At 41.7% G+C, this 20,558-nt stretch overlaps 1 long non-coding RNA gene across 1 annotated transcript; it reads right to left on the bottom strand.

Moving 5' to 3' along the window:
- Positions 1 to 1,288: 1,288 nt before the first annotated feature.
- On the bottom strand, positions 1,289 to 9,218 carry LOC122001571. The gene is made up of 5 exons (XR_006117401.1): positions 8,689 to 9,218; positions 8,511 to 8,603; positions 8,028 to 8,091; positions 2,103 to 2,281; positions 1,289 to 1,873 (listed from the first exon to the last, which is right to left on the bottom strand). It is a non-coding gene; the product is annotated as an uncharacterized LOC122001571 (long non-coding RNA).
- Between the last annotated feature and the right edge of the window lie 11,340 nt (positions 9,219 to 20,558).

The following is a 20,558-nucleotide window of genomic DNA, read 5'->3' as shown; positions in this document are numbered from 1 at the left end:
ATTCCATGGTTAAACTAATTCAAAATCACAAAAAATACATGCATCAATTTTTCAGGCGAAGTCCCCTTAAGTGGATAGGATGTGGATGGTCTCGGTCATCATTGATCTTCATAGTCCTCCGGCTCTCCTGATACCACCAGTAGGACCTGTCATGACCAGTAAGGGTTGAATAGCCTCGTTACAACCGAGGTTGTTAACCCAAGGAAAATGATTGACTACTATCTCCTTCAAAGTGATAAGCCTTTCAAAGAATGTAGGGCGTAATGAAAGAAGCTAATCTAAAAAAGGAGGCGCATGCTGTTACAATTTACAACCGCGCTTAAAAGCTTCGACCAAGGCTATATTTATAGCCTTGGTCGAGGCGCTGGAGGGTTTGTGTCCTAGGAGGGATAAAACTTTATCCTCAACATTCGAGTCGAAGTCGAAACCTCATCGAGGCTCGTAACTTGCGCGGATGATGCCGGGCGCCAGAATCGCGGCGCCCGACGATCCGGCGCTTAATAAAAGTCAACATTGTTGACTTTTGGTCTCCGCCTCCTTGGTCTTTTTGCTTTTCATTCTCTGCTCGGGGTGATCTTACCATCTGAATAGGCTCACACGAACCCAACTTCCGGCCTTCCGAGTGGCGGCCCGCCCTAATCGCCAGAGCTTCTCGTCTCACGGCTCATCCCATCCGTCCCTCGACGCACTGCTGCGCCATCTCTCTACTCGCATCTCTTGCTCTCCCGAGTAATCTTGCCCGCTTCCCTCGAACCACCACACACTTCCTTCTCGTCCGCCGTTGTACTCTTCCGCAGCACCTCGTCCCTTGGACACACCGCATGCCATCTTTCTCATTAGCTGTGTCTTCCACTCGAGTACCTGTGCTCCTAAGCTCCTGCACACTTAGACACAAGGTTAGAAACACACAGGACCTAACTTAACTTGTTGATCACACCAAAACAACCTTGAGATTCCAACAGCTCCGTCCTTCTTGATGAGATATTGATATACTTGCAAAAATTATAAATACAAAGTGATTTTCAAGACTTTGTCTTAGGGTAAGTACTGCGGGAGATAAAGAATTGAAGGTATTTCACCAATTTTGGAAATAATAATAAAATAATAAAAAATATTAATAAAAAATATTATGATAAATTTTACCAGAAGGGTTATTTCGTTAATTCTAACTAATGGTGAAAAAATTATAGTGAGCTTTTAAAAAAAAATTGGAGGGAAAAAATGAAAGGCGTAAGAATTATTTTTAATCACAAACGATATATAGTTTTTCTTTTAAAAATGACTCTCTTTGCCTGATTGGTGGTTGCACCAATTCAGAACGACACCCGCTCTGATACCACTTATTGGATCGGAAAGAGCGCTAGAGGAGGAGGGTTGAATAGCGATCGACGAAAATCGAGAATTAAATCGAGTATGCAACGGAAGCGAAAAATAAGAGCAATGCTAGCAAACCAAGTTTTACTTGGTTCGGAGTATTTGTCGACTCCTACTCTAAGGTCAACACTCGTCGAGTGCTTTCATTGGGCAATCCACTAATAGTTCGCAAAAAGGGGTTACATGATAAGTAGAAGAACTATAGTATAAAATTACTGACAACAAGGGAAATAAAAAATAGAATCTCAGGTTGTCGGAGAAGCTTCACAGCGTCGCAGGAGTATCTTTGGAGCAGCGCACAAGAAGGCAATTACAGAAGAAAGTTGTGTATTGTGCTCCTGATGGAAGGCTGCTTATATAGGCAGTTCCGGGTGCCTAGATCCCTTCTGGGCGCTTGGACCGTAATGTCGGCCAACCAATCAGCGTACTCCAAGCTGGCGAGTAGATAAGCCTTGGGCATTTTGGATGCCCGAGCCTCCTTTTCCAGTAAATTGTTTTCCTATAAGAAAAGATTAGTCCGAGGTAAATAAAGATTATACTACCCTATAAAACAAAATTAGCATAATATATAACAAGTATAGTAGTAATTAGATTCTGTCTCCTTGAGATCAGAATCTAGTCAAAATCTCAACTTAGATTTTCGAAATGGATCTAAGTTGGATCGATGCCTACTGGTCTCTCAAACAAGGAATGCATCATCACCAAGTCACTCTCCTTCAGTGACTTACCTTAACTTATCGCTTTGCCAGACATCCGGTCAGCCCGTTGACTTATCTAGACTTCGTGTCAGCTATCCGATCGGCCCGTTGACCTAGCTGAACTTCGTGTCAGATATTCAGTCAGCCCGTCAACCTGTTTGGACTTCATGCCAGCTATCTATTCAGCTCGATGACCTAGATGGAGTTCCCTGCAACACTGAGTTAGCACGATAGATAAAACAGTAAAGTAAGACAATGTTAACAGATTTCAAGATTTGCTGGTTCGGTCGACCGTGCGGGGTCGATCGGAAATCAGTCGGTCATATATAACTTAGGGTTACCTCCCCTAGGGTTGCCCAGCTTCACTCACTAGAACTTCCATTGTTTAGCTTCACTCACCAGGACTTCCACCACCTAGCTTCACTCACTAGGACCCGACTTTACTTGCCAAGACTTCCACCACCTAACTTCACTCACTAGGGTCCGGCTTCACTTACCAGGACTTCCACCACCTAGCTTCACTCACTAGGGTCTGACTTCACTTACCAGGACTTCCATTACCTTGTTTCACTCACTAGAGTCTGACTTCACTCACTGGACTTCCATTACCTAGCTTCACTCACTATGGCCCAACTTTACTCACCAAGTGTCATGCCCCGAGAGTAAGGTTGTCCGACGAAAATCGAACAGCACCTCCCCTGTAGCAGTGACATATGAATCCAATATACATAACCAACAGATATACATATGCAAACACAACCAACACCTGCTTGATCCCAAACTGACTATTAAGTATTTGCTTCGCAGTGGACAGCTGCCCCTGCCAATTTCGAATTTCATCCGGCAGCAAAATTCAAGCTCAAAAGAACACTCGCATCACGTATATGCTTAAGACATGCATCAACCAGAGGGGAACATAAAGGGTCCCGAACGAGTACAAAGGGGACCAGCTTGAAAGAAAGAATTCAATTTCTTCGGGGCAGAATGTTTTAAATGTCATTTTCTTTTGTTCGCATCTCTCACAAGTTCCCTTTCTAAAGTTTCCTGAGAGAGAGAGAGTAGAGTAAAATGCGTGAATTTCAAGTTTAAGTAAATGGAAGGGTAGACGAAAGGATAGTATATGCTCATATTGCACGAAACCATATCCTAGGCTAGTAAGGCCTAGGGAATAGTTCGACACCAAGCCAACACCGCTATAACTTAGGTATCATGATACTACCCAATAAGTGGCAATTCAAACACATACCTCGTTATACGTCTCAACCATGTGAGTATATCGGCGTAAGTAAGCTTGATAACATAAATATTCCATAGCGGCAACAACGGTATAAACTAGCATCAACAAAGATAAGTAAGCAACAAAGAGGCCAGACATAATAATAACGAGCAGGATGCATCGGACGGTCACCCCGCCCTCTACTCTACCGCACCCTCGCTCGTGAGTCGAGAGGGGACAACCGACCGGTACCACCCAAAGGTCGCCACTACTCGGTATTTGGATGGACATGTGCATAGTAGCCGAATAGCTAAATCGTGATGGGGTCCCTCGCCGCATGCCGCCTATCACTACCCATGAGGTCGGGTACGAGATGTTGGAACCCCAAGGTGTTTGACGTGATCAAACAAAAGTTAGGTCTCGCTTGTTTAACCCTTATGTACAAGTGAGGAGCTTAGAACACGGAAGTCGAGTCGGAAGATCTTGAAGAAGGGCAAGGAGAGGCAGAGAGCCGACTACTCGGTGCGTCCGAGGGACGAGGTGACAGGAGAGTACACCGGCGAGAAGAACGCACTGCATGTTCGAGGGGATGATCCGAAGGAAGGTCAGTCAAGAAAAGGGTCGAACTTGGGTTCTGGGGTGAGCCACTTGATGGCCGAGATCGCCTAAGACTAGCTGCAAGATGAACCGAGCTAACAAGACCCGGGCAGACGAGATGAACCAGAGAGGCGAAAAAGTCAACATTTCGATTTTACAGGCCAAGGTCGGGCCCGGAGCAAGCGGCCCGCCGGGAACCGCCTTAGGCCCTGCGGGACTAAAATTTTGACCAGATCACGCCAAATGCGATTCGATCGTGGGATAAAATTTTATCCCCTGGATGCCGAACTCATTCGGCGCCGACCAAGCTGCTATAAATATAAATCGATCCGCGATCAATCAACAAATCAACTCACTTGTAATTCATTTTTTTCGTGTTTTATTTTTGTTTGTCAGCTACCCACGTAGGAGAATCGGATAGCAACATCTTTGCTTTGATTAGCAATCCTCCGATTGCAAACTAAGTAAACCCTCTGCGTCTGTTTTATATTCTGCTTATTTAGTCTCCGCTTTTTAATTACAAGTTCCTTAAATTAGTTGAATATCCGAGAAAGGTTTTGTGTTTATTTTTAGGACAATTCCTCCCCTCTTGCGGCCTCCAAAGGGACCTACAAGTGGTATCAAGCAGGCGCCTGTGGAGGACTAACCACCGATTGAAGCAGCGAGATGGTCGGATCAAGTATCGCTTCCACCAATTCGAGGGGCTTTGTAACGGCGGCGTATGGGTATTCCTAAGAACCGATTTTGAAATTTGGTCTATTATGAGTATGATTTTGTAACTCCGTGCATCAAGCAGAAGAAGAAAAGAAGAGAGCCCTTTGACAAAGAAGGAGCAGAATGAGTGCAGGAAGGTAGTGCGAAATATCACTCATCGAAGGCGTGTTGCCACCTCGAGAGGTCAACCGGACGAAGCTATTCATCCGCTAAAGAACTCGGGAGAAGTTCTCGGAACTCCACAAGGCACGTCCAGAAAAGCTCGCTAGAAGAGACATCCTCCGGAACAAGTGATGAACATCTCGAAAAATGTGAGAAGGTAGCCAATTTACAGCGAAGGTAAAAACTAGTTCTTGGGTCTCGAGAACCTCGAGAAACGGTTCAAATCAGGACATACGCCACGCTTTCAGCGCGTTTCCCAAGTAATGTACATCAATCATCGACGCCTACTACATTTGAAAAACACGGAGGTAAGTAGTTTGGAAGAAGTTCTCCACTCTTGAGCATGAAACCGTGTGGTGGAACAAAGGAATCGAGATGATTCGCTAAACGCTTGACAAAGGGATGAACCCGAGTCGGACTCGAGAATGATCGGGAGTGACATGGTAAGAAACTTTAAAAAGTTTTTTAGATCTAATAAATTTAAAGAAATGCAGAGTAAAAAGAATCCAAGAAATAGAAGAAGGATGCGTTGCTACCAGTGTTAAAAGGAAGGACACCTAAAAGAAGATTGCCAAGAACTAAAGAAGGATAAAGGAAAGATTCCCAAGAGGTACAAGAACCTAAAAGCTACTTGGGACGACACTTCTTCATCTGAGTCTGAGATTCAAGAATATGTCGGGCTAGCACTGATGGCAAGCTACGAAGGGCAAAGCACATCGGAACCTAGCATCGATGAAGGGGGAGCCACCTCAGATGAAAGCAGCGAAGTAGGGGGAGATTCAGGCTTCAAGTCTGATATGGTAAGTGAGGTATGCCTCTTACCCCCTGATCAACTTTACTTTGGTATTAAGACAATGGCTAAATCTATGTATAAATTAGAAAATAAAAATACCAAATTAGAAAATGAAATTTTAGAAACAAAAAGAATTTTCGCAAAATCATGTCTTATAAAGGATTTTGATAAGTTGAAAAATGAAAACAAAAAACTAAAAGAAGAAATAGAAAGATTGAAAAAATCTAATGGTTCAAATATTTCTACTTTTAGAAATTATAGAGGTTTAAATTGGTATTATAGATTCCATCAAAGTCAAATTAGAAATATATCAAAAGTCTATGTACCTAGGAAATACTTGGTTAATCCTGTAGGTAGGAACCTCTATTGGGTTCCGAAAATATGTTTAATCTAAAATTAAAATTAGACTTAGCATTTTCAACAAGGAAATTAAACAACTAATTTCATTATGAGGCTTTGTCTAAGGAAGTGGTTGTTGCTCCAATAACCAAGAAGGCTTAGTGTCTCGCCACGACCTGGAAGCCAAGTATCGAAATGAAAAGTTTAAATAACTAACTGAAAAAGTATTAATTTAAGTTACTTAATGCTTTAAAAGAGTTATTCAATTTGTGTTAGAAAATATTTAATTTTTTTTAAAATTGACTTAGAATTTATTTTAAAAAATTGACTTAGAATTGTTTCTTATGAATATTAACTTAGATTTTTTTTTTTCTGAAAATTAGAAAAAAAAATTAGGAAATGTTGAAATAAGTTTCAAGCTTAAAATTTTAGAAAATTTTAGTTATCACTTATGACTGTTTTTTTTCTGAAAAATGTTTTACTTAATTTTTTTTTTTCGAAGAAAAATTCTGAAGAGTGTCTTTACTTAGACATTTTTAAATTTTTTACACTTAAATTTTCTTTAGAATTTACCATTGACTTGTTTATAACCCCAATTTTTATGTGATCAAAGGGGGAGAAGTATGTTAAGTCTAGGGGATATAATTTTTCAATTGAAAAATATTTGGACTTATTTGAATATAAATTATTTTTATTGCATATGTTTACCCTAACTTAAATTGGATTGCTCACATCAAAAAGGGAGAGATTGTTGGAACCCCAAGGTGTTTTGATGTGATCAAACAAGCTAAGTTAGGTTAGTTTTGTTTAACCCTCGTAAGTGGGGAGCTTAGGAACACGGGAAGTCGACGCTAAGGAAGCAATGGAAGGACGACACGGGGAGAGAGCCGACGCGGAGATGGCTCGGGACGAGGTGACCGGAAGAGTATCTGGGGTGGAAGAAGAACACGCTGGCGTCGAGGGACGAAAAGAAGGAAGGTCACCGAGGAAAAGGCTAACTTGGGTTGAGCCCTAGATTCCGGCCGAGATCACCCAAGCTAGCGGAGCCAGAGCGAACAAGACCCAGACCGAGACGAGCTGAACCAGAGATGAAAAAGTCAACGTTGTTGACTTTGGGCTCCAGGGCGCCCGGAGCAGTCCAGGGCGCCTGGAGCAACCCGGGGCGCCCGGAGCAACCCAGGGCACCCGGAACCCTTCCGGGCGCCCGGACCTTGATTTTGACCAGGATCACGTCAAATGCGATCTGATCGTTGGGGGATAAAATCTTATCCCCCCAGGGTGCCCGAAACCCATTCAGGGCGCCTCGACCAGTGCTATAAATATGACACTAATCTGCACAGTCAAATCAACTCACTTGTAATTCATTTTTCTCTATGCTTTATTTTCTTTTATACTGTCAACGTTGTAAGAGACTACTCCGCCCAGAGGAGAATCAGATAGTGCGCCATCTTTGTCTTGGATTAGCAATCCTCTGATTGTAAACCAAGTAAACCCTCTGCGTCTGTTCTAGATTCTGTTTATTTAGTCTCTGTCTTTTTTAATTACAAGTTCCTTAAATTAGTTGAATATCCGAGAAAGGTTTTGTGTTTATTTTTGTAGGGCAATTCACCCCTCCCCTCTTGCCGGCCTCCAAAGGGACCTACAAGGACAAGCGGCACGCTCCAGCTACCACTACCCATGAGTGACCAAGCATGCGGCCCAGGCCAACGACCGTCTCAACCACAAGGGAGCCAGTGTCACCGGCAATGCATGCTGACATGATGCGAACAATGCAACAGTCATTATATATATATATATATATATATATATATATATAAAACAAAAATCAGGTATGCTACATGAAGTCAGCATGCTTAATAAGAAACATGAATAGATAGCAATCAAAACAAGTAAACATGGTATCTGGTATCTATCTATCCAGTATCTAATATCTAGTATCTGGTGTCTGGTATCTGCTAAATAGCATGGATAGCAATGAGATACTGTATAGATACAGAAACAAGTAGTTCAAAGATTGAATGGAAGTATCAAATGCAGGAAGAATAAGAGTGGAGTCAAGATAAACACAGTATCTATTTGAATATAAAGCTCATGCACTACGGTCAAAATACTAAAGAGATTAAGCAAGAAGTACCCGCATTTATACGTAGATCGTGTCAAGTAGTCCCACGTCGAGACGCTCATCTCGAATCAGAGTCCTGCAAATCACATGATGTGCGGTTAAGCTAATCTCATAAGCAGCAACAAACTAAACTCAAAGATCCACATCCATAGGAACAACCCTATTCAAACCGATCATTATTAGTCTCAATTAATGATTAACTTCCACAACTCTTATCCATGAATCCATAATCACAATCTAATCAATCTGCCAACAAGGAACACGAAACCAAACCATTATATTAATCACTACTTTCATTCCACCATATAAAAATCAACATTTACGATTATCAGCTCATCTTCAACTTAACTACCAAATATACCCACCACCACAGGAAATCTGAAATCAAACCTCCATCAACCACACATGAACAAATTGCTTACAATATTCAACTCTATCCATGATTTACAGCTAACCATAGCTTAATCAACTCAAATTCAAATTCCAAACACATACCTCTCTATTGATCCAAAAGTTAATCACTACCAAGAAGAATGGCTGTCAGATCTCTACCACTAGAATTCAGTTACTGACACTGCCAAGGAGCCACTGCCAAGATGTTTCATTCCCAGTAAACACCACATCAGTATTCTCAAACCTCAACAACTCAAGACTCCAAATCACAATCCCGTACCTATGTGCCGGTAGCTTCTTTCCCAAGCAGAAGTCACTGCAAGGGCTGTTGAGGTCGGCAGACAAGGGCTCGTTGGTGGTCGCTCGACTTGCTCACATCGACGGAGAAACAGCAACGACATCAACACAGTATCAGCATCGCTGCTGGAACTTGAAGCCCCTTCGACCGCAGTTGGATCGCGACCCATGAAGGGCGAATGGGTCCTGATGATTGCTGATGGATAGACGAGGAAGGGAGTCAAGGAGGCGGAGGTCGCAGGCGGCATCTTAGGATCGGATCCACCGTAGGCTCAGAGCTCCTCGTCGGTGATCTCCCCGAGCTGGAGAGGCGCGACTCTCGCTTATGATCGGAGAGGGCATGCGGCGATTGGCGATGGATTCGGGTAGATAAGGCTGCGATGGTGCGAAGAGAGGGAATTGGGTGGTCCACGACGATGGAAAGAGGGCGGCGCGTGAGGGAGAGAAGAGGAGAAGGGCGGCGGTGGTGTGTGCGACGCAATGAGAGGAGAGGGAGGAAGGGTTCGGGCGGATGAAAAGGGAAGGAAAATAATAGGTTGTATAATTGCAACTTAGGTTTAGATTAATTAACCATAAGTTAATTCCTCAATCAACTCCCACTTAATTGGTGTTCCAAACGACCTTCAACTAACCCAACCGGTTCATCCCCTCAAAATACGTCATACGAGCTTCGATTAAATCCCAGAAAATTCCCAAAAATTCCTGAGAAATCTAATAATATTATTTGTCAAATAACTTTATTATCTAATTATTATTTGGACATCGTATTTTACACCAAGACTTTCACCTTGCTAGTTATCTAGTCCTGACTAGACTTCTCTCTTCCAAACATCAAGTACTTTTTGGATCAACCCTTGGTCAAATTGACCAAACTTAGATATATTATCAAATATCGAAACCCTAGAGATCGATTGCACTAACAATAATAAATTTAAAATTTTTTTTCCAAATTATTGGATTAATCTATTAAAAAATTATTTTTTAAAATATTAATTTCAGTAAAAAAGTAGATTACTGAAAATTATGTTTCTCGACCTTAGAATTTTTTTAAAGATTTTTTTACTAATTATCTCTATTTTTTTACTTGATCGAAGAGAAGAATAGTAGTTATTCAATCCAGGGAAAGTAATTACAAGTGAATATTGCTTCATTGTTTTTGTACTTAAATGTAATATTCATGTTATAACTTTTTTAAATTTTTTATTTAAAATTATTTTACTTTTTTAATCCTAACTTTGACTTAGGTTGATGCACATAAAAAAATAAGGAAATTATAAGTACCTCGGGTTGATTTTAATGTGATCAACCAAGTTAAGTTGGGTTATGTTTGTTTTTTATGTCTTGTATCTAAGTGTGTAGGAGCTTAGGAACACAAAATGTCGAGTGAAAGATATAGCAAATGAGAAGGATGACATAAGAAGTGAGTCGACAGGCTTGATACATTCGAGGGATGAGATACTACGGAAGAATACACTAGTGGAGCGAGAAGGATGCGTGTGACTATTCAAGGGACGAGAAGTCAAGGAGGAAACTTGCTCGAGGAGAAGATCGGACTTGGGTTCAGGTGAGTTCAACTCCGAACAGTCGAAACCATCACCCACAGGAGCAAAAGTATGGAAAAGTTAACTCAAAGGTTGACCTTGGAATGAAGGGTTCTACCTTAAAGACCCGAGGCACCTCGGTGGACTGAAGATGCCTCGGGTGATTTGGTTTCCATTGTCGTAGAAAGGTGTGGAGGCACCTGCTCGGACTAGAGGCACCTCAACTGAAAAGGTGAGGAGCCACCTCGGTGGAACGAAGGTGCCTCCGCATGAAACTTAGCCACAGTAATGGCTACTTACTGGAGGTGCCTCATATGGAACGGATGCGCCTCCATGCGTCCAGAGTCATTGGACATATCAACCTTGATCGAATAAGTTTTGCTAATTTGGAGGCGCATTGAGCTCAATTGAGACACCTCCAACGCCACATCAACCAATGGTAAAAAGTGTTCTGAATAATATGAAAAGAGGGGATGCCCTCTAGCTCAAAAACAACACTCCTATTCAATTTCTAAGTCTGTTTTGCTACTTTTTGAGTTGTAAATCATTGTACGAGGCTTCTTCGCCTCTGACCTTGTCGAAGAAGAAAATTCTTGTTAGTGTTTACTTCTACCTTAGATTAGTAATCTCTCAAGTTGTGAACCAAGTAAATCGGTAGTCTCGTATTTCTTTTATACATTTGTTTTATCATAATATTCAAGTGTGTGCTAACTAAAGTTTAAAGATCGAGAAAGGTGCAACTTTCTATTACAGGAAATTCACCCTCCTCTTGTTGGTCAACAAAAATCCAATAATTGGTATCAGAGCTAGATCGCTCTAGAAGAACTAACCGCCTGCTAAAGCAAGAAGACGATGGCCGAATCTAACATCCATCCGTCAAAGTTCGAGGGGGGAGTTTGCACTCTAAAAGCGAAAAATGGAGGTATTCTTCAAAATCGATTTTGATATTCTACTTTTTATTAAATATGATTTTCTAGTACCTAAGGATGAGAATTGAGAAGACAAGTAAGTGAAGGATCGAAAAGATACGATAGAGGGGGGATGAATATCATTCATTTTAATACTTTTTATGCGAGTGTTTATTTTGATAAAGCTGTAAGTCGAGAAAAGTCTTTTCGTTTTATTGTGTAGGCTATTCACCCTCCCTCTAGCCAGTCACCAAGGGACCAACAAATACTAGGAAATAGAAAAATAAAACTCGTCATTCCTAAAGAAGGAGACGACAACTGACTTCACAAGATCAACCTCGCTTTGATACCAACTAATGTAGAGGAAATTATCTAATGCAACAGATAATTATTGAATATGTTGATTCATGCACGAATACCAAAAATGATCTTTTAAACCTGATTGATTTTGCATAATATCAGGAGATTGACAACCAAACTCGATGTTTGGAAAGAAACAACTTACTGTAAATTTTTATTAATAAAAAATAATCCCTTATATCAACACTTCAAACTCTAAGACACAAAGAAAGAAAAAAAATTCTGACAAAAATAAAAAATTGTAAACATACTAAAAATTTAAAATACCCTAAATGAACTTAAAATATAAAAGATAGAAATTATCAAAAATATCCTTACTACCAAACTTAACAAAAATAATAATAATAAATAAAATTATTCTTCTTTTTCCGCATCAATTACTATAGAAGGTATAATAGGTGCCTCATTGATTGATCATTTATCAGGTCGATATCGAGAAGTATCACCCCTAAAGCTATGCGCAACAGAGGTAATTTCTGAGGGTCCTTCCAATGGAATAGCTTCCTTCTTCTCTGGTATTCGAGGAGCTCCCTCCGGTCATAGAGTTTCTAGGATCGTTGCCACTAAACGAGATATATTTGTTGGTGCAATATCCCTCAGGTCAAGGTTGACCTGGGTAACCAAGCTGAGTCTTGGTTTGGGTTTAGATGTTTGACAATAAGATATTGATTGAAGAAGCGTCAAGTAGGTCAAGGTTGACCGGATACTTGACTGGGAAGTTCTAACTGGGATGTTAGGCAAAATGAAAGACCTAGTGAGTGAAGCTAGGCAGCATGAAAGTCCTGGTGAGTGAAGCCAGGCAGAAGGAAAGTCCTGGTAAGTGAAGCCAGGCAGAAGAAAAGTCCTGGTGAGTGAAGCCAGGCAGAAGAAAAGTCCTGGTGAGTGAAGCCAGGCAGAAGAAAAGTCCTGGTAAGTGAAGCCAGGCAGATGGAAATCCTGGTGAGTGAAGCCAGGTGAAAGTCCTAGTGAATGAAGCTAGGCGGTGGTGAAGTCCTGGTGAGTGAAGCGGTGAAAGTCCTAGTGAGTGAAGCTAGGCGGATGGAAAACCCTAGTGAGTGAAGCTAGGTGAAAGTCCCGTGAGTGAAGCCGGGCAGGAAAATCCAGATGGATCAGGGATGATCGGACATCCGGTGTCGGGAAGTCCAAGTAGGTCAGGATTGACTGGATACTTGGCATGAAAGAAAAGTCAAGTAGGTCAAAGGATTGACCTGATACGCAGAGAAAAGTCCAAAGTGGGTCAAAGGGATTGACCGGACACTTGGTAAGGGAGTCCTAGCGGTCAAGGGGTGACTAGATGCTAGGCATGACATACCAACAGTCAAGGTTGACCGGATGTTGGTTTGGGAGGTTTGGGACTTGGTTTTGGACAAAATCATCGATCGATGATCGATCCAGCTCAGATCGCGCTGGATCGATCCGCATCCTGCCCGTGCCGGTCAGAGCCTCCGGATCGATCCGTGGATCGATCCGAGGTCCCAATACTCGCTGAACATTGGAGCCGCAGATGGCGAGTAGCAGCCGGGATCGATCCGTGGATCGATCCAGCGTCCCTCGATCAGGCGCTCGGATCGATCCGTGATCGATCCAAAGCCTCGATCGATTGGGAACATTCGAATCGATCGAGATCCGACCGTTGGCGTATAGGCTGCAGGCGTGTGATGGGCTCGACATCTCTTCTCCGATTCACTCCAGATTCTCGCCAGCTCCTCCACACTCACAAAGCTCAGATCGCTGTTTCTTGAAGGATCTTGAAGTTTTCCAAGTCAAGAGGCGGATCAAAGCCAAGAAGAGAAGCTAGGGTTAGGGTTTATACTCATTGTAAGCTTGTAAGCTTGTATTTCTTGTATCCTTTCTCTCTCTTCTTGTATTGAGTCTTGTAGGGCTTCTCCGCCCTTGGTAGTTAGCATAAAGGAGAGTTTTATTAGTGGAGGGTGTGTGTGTTGGTGTGGATCCTTGGATTAGTCACCTCTTGTGAGGTGGATACCAAGTAAAACCAACCGTGTTAGCGTTGTGTGTTTGTTTCAGTATTTCCACTGCACATCTTTGAAGGAACAAGCAACGCCGAGCACCGAGCGAACGCGACGAGCTATTCACCCCCCCTCTAGCTACTTTTGGTCCTAACAAGTGGTATCAGAGCGAGGCCGCTCTTCACCAGAATCATCGCCGGAAGGGTCAAGCATAACAAGAAAAGCTAGAGGGTGAAGAAGTTGGAGCAAATTCTTCAAGTTCAAGATTTTATCAAGCTCAACTTCAAGATGCAATTCCAAGATGGACTTGGATTTGACACAAGGGTGGCTCCACCATATTCATCTACAAGCTTCGATTCTTGGAAATCAAGAATCGAAAATTTTCTTATGATGGAGATAGAGCAATGGTTTGCTCTTATGGAAGGTTTTGAAGCTCCCACAAATTCCAAGGGCAAAGTACTCAAAAGGAGCAAGTGGAGCCAAGAGCAAGTCCAAAGGTGCGAGGCCAATGACAAAGTGACCAAGCTTTTGGTCAATTTATTGCCAAGCACCATCCTTTGCAAAATTGGAGAATTTGAAGATGCAAAGGAACTATGGAGCAAATTGGCCAAGCTTCATGAAGAGATCCCCTCCACTGTACAAGAGCAAGAAGTATCCAGAGAGGGTGACTCTTTGGAGCAAGACCAAGAGGAGGGCTCCGAGGTTGAGAGATGCTCAACCTCCGAAGAAGAGGAGATCCAAGAAGCTTCATCCTCAAGGGAATGCAACGAAGGGAACAAGGAGGGAGCATACTCCTTGTTTCATATTCAAGATGATGAAGCCTCCACCTCTAGGATTGAGGGGGAGCAATCCTTGGTGACGCCGGATCAAGAAGAAGGAGAAGCTTCTACATCCGGGTCAAGAGACGAAGAGGAGGAAGTAGATTCTACCTCCACAAGTCAAGAAAAATCAAATGGAGGAGAATCAAGGTCCGATCAAGAGGAAGCTTCTACCACCGGATCCAAAGAAAAAGATGCCACCCCTACAAGCAAAGGTATAAATATTTCAATTAATAATAAAAATCATATTATATGCTTTGAATGTAGGGAACATGGGCACTACAAGAGCAAGTGCCCTAAATTGGCCAAGAAGAAGGGCCAAATGGTAAAAAAGGGCAAGGAGAAGCTCAAGGAGACCACCCCCGAGACAAAGAAGAGCAAGGAGCACATTGTGTGCTTCTTGTGTCAACAAAAAGGGCATTACCGAAGTCAATGCCCCAAGGGGAAGAAGATGGTCAAGGCTCAAGGAGGCACTAGTCAAGGGGGAGCCTCCAAGGTAAAAAGGAAGGTAACTTTCATTGAGCCTATTCCCTTGCAAAATGGTAAAAAGCATGCTAGGTCAAATTTTTATCATTTTAATGCGATTTACCATAAGAATAGGAAGCATGAGGGCTTTAAGGAAAAGCATGTGGCCCTACATGCCAAAACTACTATCCCTAAGGCTAGGAATGTAGGTAAAAACCTAGGCGATAACTCTAAGGATGTAAGATACAAGCCTAGAAACAAAAATGCTCATGGATCAAATACTAAGGACTTAGTGAGAGAAAATCAAGTCTTGAGGTCAAGACTTGATAAAATGGAGAAGACCCTAAAAATGATGGAAAATATCCTATTAGGGCAAAGTGAGCATAACTTAGGTTTAGGAAAATCAAAGTCATCCAATGGCCATAAAGGTTTGGGATACAAACCAAAAGCTAAGAAGGATGTGCCTAGTTATCATAGGGTTCCATATAGTTATGGAACGAATCCTAAGTCTAGAGGTCAAGTCAAGGATACAAGGGAAGATATCCCTAGAAGTATCTTTGCAACCAAAGTGATTAAGACTTCTAAGAAGTCTAAGAAAGTCACGAACAAGGTTACAAGGGAGGCTATCCCTAGAGTTGACCTAGAAAATGTGACCAAGGCTTCTAAGAAGCCCAACAAGGTCACTAGGAAGGTATCTAGGGAAGTTATCCCTAGTGAGTACCTAGAGCATCCAAGGAGCACCAATAGGTGTTGGGTTCCTAGGAGCATCTTCTCTACCCCATAGATGGGTTAGAGAGTGTCAACTCCGATTAAAAGGGTAGTTAACCCAACTTTGAGGAAATTGACACTCAAGGAGCATTTTCAAGGTTTTAGTTAACCTTTGAAAATGAAATGGACCTATTGATTACTCCCTGAAAGAGTAAAATGTGCCTAATGGTAAAAAAAAACTGTTTTTATCTTAAAATGGCACAAATTGGGAAAACCTTGAGAAATACCAAGTTGGGATTTTGGTATTCTCTTGGAAATTTAAGGCAATCCGGGCCTTGATTTATGTAATCACTCTTGAGGAAAAATGGAATATGCCAACATTTGAGGACATGTTTATTTTCAATTGGCATACATTAAATCAAGGAAATTAGAAATGTCAATTTAGGTTTTGGCATTCTCTTGAAGCACTTTAGGGCAATCTAGGTTTAAGGTGTAAGTTTAGCTAAGATTTTAAGGATACTTAGATAGTTAATCTAGGTATATTTTATTTATGCTAAATCTTGTCATGATTATTTGCCCATCATATGTCATGACATCATGTCTATTTTTACATTCATGTTTTATTATGAAAAATCCAAAAAAAATACCATGTCATGACATTCATACATCATGTAGCAATAGGATATTTTCTTTTGAAAATTATTTTCTTTTGATGTATGCCATAACATAATCATGCATTAAGTTTAATTCCTTGTAATTAAGGATAAATGGCATTTAACGACACTTTTTGACAAGTGACATCCTAGGTGGATGTCTAATATTTCTAAAATGCCTAGATAAATATGCATGATCCCTAGATTAGGGCAAAAACCAAAATCTACATCTCACAAAGACTATAAGGTGACTTGTATGTGTTTTAGTGCATATTATATACAAGTGAGATGTTAGGATGATGAACAAAGCTCAAGATGTTGATTTAGTGCATTCCTTTGAGTTTTAAATTCATCAAAACACATAGTTATGTGTTTTCCCATCATTGGGAAAGCTAATGTACAAGTCATGTGCATTATGCCCAAGGAAAATGATGGGATATTGGTTTTGAAAATGTTTTCAAAATGATTTTGGAAAACCTTGGTGAAGGCTATCTTTTGATAGTAATCACCATTGAATAGTTAGACACAAACTTGAAGAAAACACTAAAGTTTTTGCAAGTTCTCAAGTTTGTGTCAATCTTTGAAAATATGAAGTATTTTCATAGAAAACTATTTTCCGTGATAGTAAACGCCCTAAATAATGTCTACACGAAATTTCATAATTTTGGATTTTGTAGAATTTTCTAGGGTTTCGAGTTGACTGAAATGGAATTTCAGCAACTATCAGGTCTCGATCGATCCATGGATCGATTGAGTTCTGAATCGATCCATGGATCGATTCAAGCACTCCAATCGAGCCATGGATCGATCGATCGGCCAATCAATTGGGAGTCTGAATCGATCAGTGGATCGATTCATAAAGGTTCAATCGATTGGAACCCAACTTCAATCGATCCAAGTTGCTGGTTTTGGCTGGGAAGGCCTGATTTCAGCATCTTTGAACCTATTTTAGTCTAGGTAACCATTCCAAACCCCTAAAATACATTTGTATCCATAAAAAGGGTGTTTTCATATGAAAACAAGGATGGGTTGGTTAAGGAAGACTAAGTTGAAGTTTAGGTTGAGGTGTGTTTCAAATTTTGAATATTTGAACCTCAAAACTTCTAAATTTGGGTTTCCTAATGTTTTAGGGATTCCAAGTCATTGTTGGTGCAATGATAGAAGTTACCACCATGTCTTTAGGGGGAGGGACTCTTTAAAGACATGAAAATTATTTTTTTTCATGAACCTTGGAAGGTGGTTAACCTTCTGTTGTGAACTTGCTCAAGGTTGAGCATTTAAACTTGAAATGGGGAGAAATGGGGAGTGGATATCCTCATTATTTCAAGTGGACACTCAAGTGGTAGATAATGCTCAAGGTTGGGTAGTTGTCTACATTGAGGGAGAAGTTAAGGATAAATGAAGGGTATGAGACCTTCATTATCGTGTTGATCACAACGAGTGATGTTGTGAACAACGATGAGCAACTCTTCAGGGGAAGAGTCTTCAATAAATGGATTTGTTGAAGTGTGCCCAGAATTGGAGCATAGGTTGATGTGTGTCCAACGATGGGTTGATGTGTGCCAATAGGGGGAGAATGTATGGTTAAGCTTAGGCCTTCATTACCTATGGGAAGGTCATAGGGGGAGAATGAAAGGACTCATGAAAGGGAGTAAGTTAGGCTTTCATTACCTAGAGGGAGTTTGCCCTCTTAGGGGGAGAATGAAGAGCTTAATTTATGCTTTCATTACCTAGTGGCATGAAGAAGGAGGCTATGAGATTAGCCTAACTTACATATGGGTTTGTAAGTGTTATTGTGGTATTGTCAAACATCAAAAAGGGGGAGATTGTTGGTATCAGGTCAAGGTTGACTGGGTAACCAAGCCGAGTCTTGGTTTGGGTTTAGATGTTTGACAATAAGATATTGATTGAAGAAGAGTCAAGTAGGTCAAGGTTGACCGGATACTTGATCGGGAAGTCCTAACTGATGTTAGGCAAAATGCCTAGTGAGTGAAGCTAGGCGATATGAAAGTCCCGTGAGTGAAGCCAGGAGGAAAGGAAAGTCCGTAAGTGAAGCAAGAAAAGTCCCGTGAGTGAAGCCAGGTAGAAAAAAGTCCTGTAAGTGAAGCAGCGGATGGAAATCTGGTGAGTGAAGCCGTGAAAGTCCTAGTGAGTGAAGCTAGGCGGATGGAAGTCCCGTGAGTGAAGCCGGGTGAAAGTCCTAGTGAGTGAAGCTAGGCGAGATGGAAAACCCTAGTGAGTGAAGCTAGGTGAAAGTCCTAGTGAGTGAAGCCGGGAGGAAAATCCAGATGGATCAGGATGATCGGACATCCGGTGTCGGGAAGTCCAAGTACGCCAAAGGATTGACTTGGATACTTGGCATGAAAGTCCAAGTAGGTCAAAGGATTGGATACTTGGCAGAGAAAGTCCAAGTGGGTCAAAGGGATTGACCGGACACTTGGTAAGGGAGTCCTAGCGGTCAAGGGAGTGACTAGATGCTAGGCATGACATACCAACAGTCAAGGTTGACCGGATGTTGGTTTGGGAGGTTTGGGACTTGGTTTTGGACAAAATCAAGCTGGATCGATCGATGGATCGATCCAGCTGGATCGATCGGTGGATCGATCCGACTGGACCCTAAGCGCTCGATCGATCCGTGGATCGATCCAGAGGTCCCAATCGATCGTGGATCGATTGGACGCGGCTGCCGCGCGATAAGCGCCGGATCGATCCGTGGATCGATCAGTGGCTTCCGCGCTCGGATCGATCCGTGGATCGATCCAAAGTCTCCCGATCGATTGGGAACATTCGAATCGATCGGGATCCGACCGTTGGCGTCGTTTATAGCTGCTGGCGTGCGTGATGGTCACGATCTCTTCTCCGATTCACTCCAGATTTCTCGTCAGCTCCTCCATAGCACTCACAAAGCTCAGATCGCCAGTTCTTGAAGGATCTTGGAAGTTTTCCAAGTCAAGAGGCGGATCAAAGCCAAGAAGAGAAGCTAGGGTTAGGGTTTATACTCATTGTAAGCTTGTAAGCTTGTATTTCTTGTATCCTTTCCCTCTCTTCTTGTATTGAGTCTTGTAGGGCTTCTCCGCCCTTGGTAGTTACCATAAAGGAGAGTTTTATTTAGTGGAGGGTGTGTGTGTTGGTGTGGATCCTTGGATTAGTCACCTCTTGTGAGGTGGATACCAAGTAAAACCAACCGTGTTAGCGTTGTGTGTTTGTTTCTGTATTTTCCGCTGCACATCTTTGAAGGAACAAGCAACGCCGAGCAACGAGCGAACGCGACGAGCTATTCACCCCCCCTCTAGCTACTTTTGGTCCTAACAATATTTTCTCGGAACATTGTGTATTCGCTATCCCCATTGATTTTTGGCAACAGGGCTTGCGATAATCCCGCAAAATACTCTAGTTGCTACTCCATTACCATTTTCCCATATCAAGTCATAGTAACTTTTTATAGGATGCTCCTATAAATGGTGTCAATTTGATAATATCTTTTTTCTACCTACTCGGGCTCTTCCTCTCCAAAAAATTGGATCAGCTTCTAATCTCCCAAAATCCAATACCTTGAGAGATAACACAAGTTAGGGCTTCGGTCGGCTTAGCAGTGCAACCCCTACGACGATCAAGTTATTCACTGATAAGAGAGGAGAAAGATGAAGAAAAAGAAGAAGAAGAGATTTTAGAGGAGAAAAGTTACCTCCACTTGCAAGAATAAGAAAATCATCATGCCTATGACTTACCCCTCCTGGTACTTATATAGTTGCCTATAAACTATCTGCACATCAGATACTCCATGTTCATTCACTTATTCTCATATGAATAGTGAAGGAATTGCTTCTGACAGTTGTTAATCGCTTCTTCATTTATTGATCGCCATGTATTAAAGGAAAGACTTCTAAGGAACCAGAATCCACTACTAACTAGAGGTGATCACGGATCGGTTTGATTCGGTTATTGGAGTAAAAAATTATCCGGCCCTACTAGATCAGATAATGCAAAATTGGGACCTACATCCGACCCTATATCCAACGGTTCTTATGTTTCAGATATCCGACGGATTATCAGTTATTTGGATATCCGATCCTATATCCAATGAAATATAAAATATAAATATAACAAAAAAAATAATTTTTTTAAAAATGATAATAGACATTACTCATTACACGTTATAGCAGCTAATCAGAAATAACTATTACAACGTGTAGCAGCTTATCGGCAGTAGTTACTACAATGTGTAACAGCTTATCAACATTAGTTGCTACAAGTAGGGGTGATCGGATTGGGTTGGTTCAGTTATTGGGATAAAACACTATCCGACCCTACTAGATCAGATAATGCAATATTAGGATCCTACATCCGACCCTATATCCGGCAGATCATTTTTTTTTGTTCGGTTCGCGTCGATATAAGCAGGTTGGTCGGTTTGACGGATTGACTGCTCACCC

Source organism: Zingiber officinale, chromosome 7A (genome assembly GCF_018446385.1).
Source record: "Zingiber officinale cultivar Zhangliang chromosome 7A, Zo_v1.1, whole genome shotgun sequence".
Lineage (NCBI taxonomy): Eukaryota > Viridiplantae > Streptophyta > Magnoliopsida > Zingiberales > Zingiberaceae > Zingiber > Zingiber officinale.
Note: the sequence above shows the minus strand (reverse complement) of the source record. Positions and strands in the feature narration are given on the sequence as shown.